Source organism: Sinocyclocheilus rhinocerous, unplaced genomic scaffold (genome assembly GCF_001515625.1).
Source record: "Sinocyclocheilus rhinocerous isolate Xijiao unplaced genomic scaffold, SAMN03320098_v1.1 scaffold729, whole genome shotgun sequence".
NCBI lineage: Eukaryota > Metazoa > Chordata > Actinopteri > Cypriniformes > Cyprinidae > Sinocyclocheilus > Sinocyclocheilus rhinocerous.
Window position 1 is genome coordinate 350,845 of NW_015664993.1, and position 5,094 is coordinate 355,938.

Consider the following 5,094-nt stretch of genomic DNA (forward strand, 5'->3'; position numbering starts at 1 on the left):
GCTACAGACGGCAGTCAGCGAGAGTAGCCGCTTGCAGTCGGGGGCGGAGTTGAAAACGGAGCCGTTCAAGCCAGACATTTCTGCTCTCGTTAGTGACGCTCACGCGGTGTTTTCATACTCTATCACAGATGAAGTGAATTAAATGCAATATTTGTCAAATACACAGACGTTTCAGAAACGTTTTCATGAGCAACAGAAACACTTTTTATATACTGCTTAATACAGCGCCATCTGTTCAAGAATAAAGTTCAACGTAAATATATACTATTTAAATACTAATAAAGTGGGGGTATATATGCGTTCGTGATAAACGTGACTCAATAACATTGCGACAACAGTAAAAAAGCTTTTACTGTTCTAAAAACACAGGTTTATGAGCAGTATTGGATTTGAAGATGTTAGAAACACACGTCATTGTTGCCATGTGGTGAATTTGGCCAATCATGAAACAGCTGTGTCGTCATCAGTGCTCCTGCAGTCCCTCTGTAAAAGCTGCGCCAGCTGAATCAGTCGGCTGCTCTCGAAACGCTATCGCGGTACTTTGATGCCACACGTGACAGTGACGTGGCGTCGGCGCCGGTTCAAGTCGGACTAAATTTCTAACCGGCATGCACTGCTTCAAGTCAGCCGCCGATCGGTTTGCGCGGCGCCGCATGAAGTCGAACGCACCTATTGCCTGAAGCGCAGGGCTCCACCCCAGCAGTTTGAAATAGGGTGTTCGGTTCCAGGTTTTTCGGAGTCGACTCCGACTCCCGACTCCCACCATCGGAGTCGATAGAATTGACTCCTCGACTCCATTTAGCGTGACTGTCCAAATTAGTCCAATCTAGCGGTGACATTAACTGAGCTATCACCGTTGCTTGCTGTTGCCGACACTTAATTTCACTGAGGGAAAAGTCATGAAAAACAGCCGTGGTGGAATGTTCTCTCAGAATTAAATAAAAAATAATATATTCTTTAATGAATTCGTCACATTATAATGGTCAGGGGATGGTGCTAAACGTAGGATATGAAAAACTTAAACAGCATTATTAAAAAAATAAATACAATAGCCCTAAATACAAAAATACATACGAATGTAGGCCTGTCTGTTTTTAATGATTTAAGCTTAGTTTAATGATTGAATGTCCAATCTAGCGGTGACATTACCTTTAAATGAGCTATCACCGTTGCTTGCTGTTGCCAACACTTAATTTCACTGAGGGAAAAGTCATGAAAAACAGCCGTGGTGGAATGTTCTCTCAGAATTAAATATTTTTAATGAATTCGTCACATAATGATCAGGGGATGGCGCTAAACGCATAGTCTTAAACAGCATTGATATGAAAAAATAAATACAATAGGCCTAAATACAAAAATACATACGAATGTAGGCCTACACTTACTGATTTGTTTATTCTTGTTTATTATATGTCAGTTTTTAATGATTTAAGCTTAGTTTAATGATTGAATGGCCTATGAAACCCAAATGTAGCCTATAGGCTATTGAGTGCATTAAACATAGGCTAGAGCCCTATTCGCACGGGATTAGTATTATCTGGGGACCTTGTGTGATTTTGAAATTATCCCCCCACATCTGAATTTCGTGTGGTGCATTCGCACGGGATAAGCGAAGCCTGTGATTTTACTCGAATTTACTGACTTGTCTCCCGGATACCCGGATGTCAAGGCTTTGAGAGTCCCGTTCTATGGTCCAGATGGATTTAAAAAAAAAAGAAACTAATATAGTTTTGTGCACTGTCATTTACATTTCACCAAGTTAAAATAATATCTCAAGCTTTATGCTTGATTTATTTGTAACACATTAACCTCAAAACCTTTTCAGCTTTCTCTTTCTGCAAATTGTATGAGCGATATGATGACAGCACCCAAAATACTATCAAACTTTAAAAATGTACATGGATTGATACGAAATGTATTAATTGCACCATAGGCTAATTAACGTAGTTTTAGCTATATGGGTAAAGCAAGGAAAAGTACCCTAAACTTTTAGATAAACATGTTAACCGATGGCACTCATGGAGTTAGAAAACAAAGTTATTTTTATGACCAGCAGGGTTACTTGTAATGTAAATAATTTTTTTTTTTTAAAGGCACAAGACAGTTGTTTCTGTCAATGGTAACTTTTAATTTAAAATTGTGATAGCCTACTACCTTAACGTAAGAAAAGTAGACTGTAGGCTGTGTTTACATGTTTTGCCACTTGCTTGAGCATCTTATAAATCAGTACAGAAGTAAAATGCATTTAATAATATTGCGCTTACACGTGAATATGTATGTGTGAAAAGATAATCACTATGTTGAGAGAGAAAAAAAAATTGTAACAACATTCGAATTTTAAATCAAAATAATGGTGGTAAACAGCCGAGGATCATAGCGCACTGAACACACTAAATAAAGCACACTGATCCCGTGCTGCTTCTGCACCGCATAGCCTACGTACCGCACACGGACTGCACTGCAAACGGATCCTCGCTTAATTTCGTTCACTCTTTGCTGATATATAGCACTCAACTGCCATGCACTATATAGGGATTTGAGAATCAGTGAAGACATCAGCGATTTCTGAGTCGACACCGAGAGTCGATTCCAGTGCTGGAGTCGACTCCGACTCAAGGGCTATTCAGAGTCGAGGAATCGATTCTTTTGGAGTCGACTCCCCATCCCTAGTTTGAAAAGTGCCCGTCAAACGCCGGCTCGCTCTGTTTCTCCATCGGTGCCTTCTTTGTCCATTTATTTTTTATTTTTTTGTACTTTTGGTGAAAAATAAATGTAGCTAAGTTGAATACTTTAGTTTTATTCTACTCAAGAAAAAGTAAAAGTACCACAATTTAATTATACTCAAGAAAGTAGAAATAAATGTAAAATTGTTCTCAAGTACTGTAACGAAAGTATTTGTAATTAGTTACTTTCCACCTCTACAAACAGCGCACATTTATCTAGGTTAAACATTTAATCTTATCTAATTAATCTAATCTAATATTGTGATATGCTTGAACTGTTTTATATATAGATTTTATTTTAGGCAAGTCGTGATGATTTGAGAAGGTTAAATTGATCAAACATATTATGCTTATGCGAATACTCGACAAGACAGATATATTTTGAAGTAATTTAGTGATGCATTTTAGGTAGCTTTCCATGCACGCAGGTGAGTCAGTCAGCACGAGATCTTTTTTCGTGGCTTAGCCTATTGCATTTAAAAACTAGCTCTTCCCGCATTATTTTCTCATTCATGCATGTTCTTTTCATAAACCCAAAATGTGCCCAAATATATTGCTTTAAAGACGTTCATTATCTGGTAAGTAAGATTATCTGGAAACATCAGACGCAATTAAGTGCTTTGCTTCCAAAGGCATACGCAACTTTTGTTAATTAATATAGCATTTAACAAGAGTACTTTATTTACAACAGTAAGTTAATATTTATGATAGGCCTATTTAGTAACATTTATGCAGAATCGCTTACATCAGCATCACAATGCGTCATAACATTATTAGGCCTATATTCCACAAGTCTAGTATTTCATATAGGCTAGCCTATTTAATTTTATTTTGGATATAGGCTATGATGATGATGATGATACTACTACTACTACTACTAATAATAATAATAATAAAGAAATTAAGAATATTAGACTACATATTGGCCTGGTATGTGCAGTATGGGTTAATATAATAATTCTTAATTCTGCACTTTCTTAAATTCAAAACAACATATTAATGTATTCATAATATCAATTTCTGAATATCCAAGGTTGCTATGGTCACGCAGGTTTGTGCATTAAACGCATGGCCACGAGAAATAAATGTCGTTCTCTCAACATAAGAAGTCGTGCTCCCCCGAACATGTCCCCTACCTGCCATCTTTTTGATCATTTTGTCATGAAAAGATTTTTAATTTTTTTAAATAACACATTAGGCCTACATAGGAATTATCACAGAAACAAATCCACAGCTAAACCGCAGCAACAAGTAGTGGTGTTTTCATAATCAGCGTAACCTATTTGAAGTAGGCCTACAGAGGAATTATCACTGAACCAAATTAAAAGCTAAACCGCAGCAACAAGTAGTGGTGTTTTCATAATCAGCGTAACCTATTTGAAGGAATCAGTTGAATGGATTGAACTCACTCGTTAAGACAGTGACTTGCCGCCACCTAGAGTCTGTTTTAGTTTCATATTAAACGTATCATTTAAATGATTCCATCATGACATATTTCTGCCTTCAAAATTTAAAACATTAATCTCATAACATTTTATGCATTTGTAGGCTAATTGCAGTGTAAATGCATTCAGTAATGATGGCTTTTGTTGACACTGATTGGATTTCACTAGTAACAGCCCTAGAGCCTTATTATTTTGACTGAATTTATCGATTGGAATTAAGAACGTGGCATTCCACATTCATGATGCATTCATTTAATACGGTTTAAAAAATGCCCCTGGACATCAGTTTACGGGTTTGTTTCTGATGCTGTCAATGTTGTTTTTGAAAGTTACATTGATAAAATGCAGTTAGCTCAAAAAGCTGAGGGCACAGGACAGGCGTTGTTTGGATGAGCATGATGCTTGTATGTTCAATGCATGGCGTGTGTGTTTCACTAGCTCCGTTCCCATGGACACCTTTTGTTTGATCTAATTCTGGATATTTGTTTGATATCTAATTCCAGCCTAAGACATGTGATTAATCCGTGTCTAAAGCCGTGTCTACACCAAGAGAACCCATTATAATCAGTTGATGCGGTGACCACACGGGAAGTGGCGCGAAGCGACAAACCTTCTACAGTAACTGATGCCTCCTTCAATCCCGAATCTTTGAAACATGCATGGTATGCGTTGAAAGTGAAACCTAAAAAAACAGTGCGCATAAGAAAGCGATTACACGCTTTCGCGAGCTTCAGCAAATGCATCACAGATTGCACGCTTCCCAGCCGAAACAACCCCCCACGTGAAACTGAAATAATAACCAGTGATATAAGATTTTGGCCATATTGCCCATCTAAATCATTCATCCCACACTATCAACAGGCGATGTAAGCTACACTTCTTGTACTTCGTTTGGGCACCACAAGGTGTCAGTCAGGCCTCAAAGC

General features: G+C 37.7%; 1 protein-coding gene across 1 annotated transcript in view; it reads right to left on the reverse strand.

Annotated features, from left to right (window-relative positions):
* LOC107730640 (voltage-dependent L-type calcium channel subunit alpha-1D-like) overlaps positions 1-5,094 on the reverse strand; it is a 55,259-nt gene that overhangs the window by 42,576 nt on the left and 7,589 nt on the right. The gene's annotated exons all lie outside the window — the stretch shown is intronic.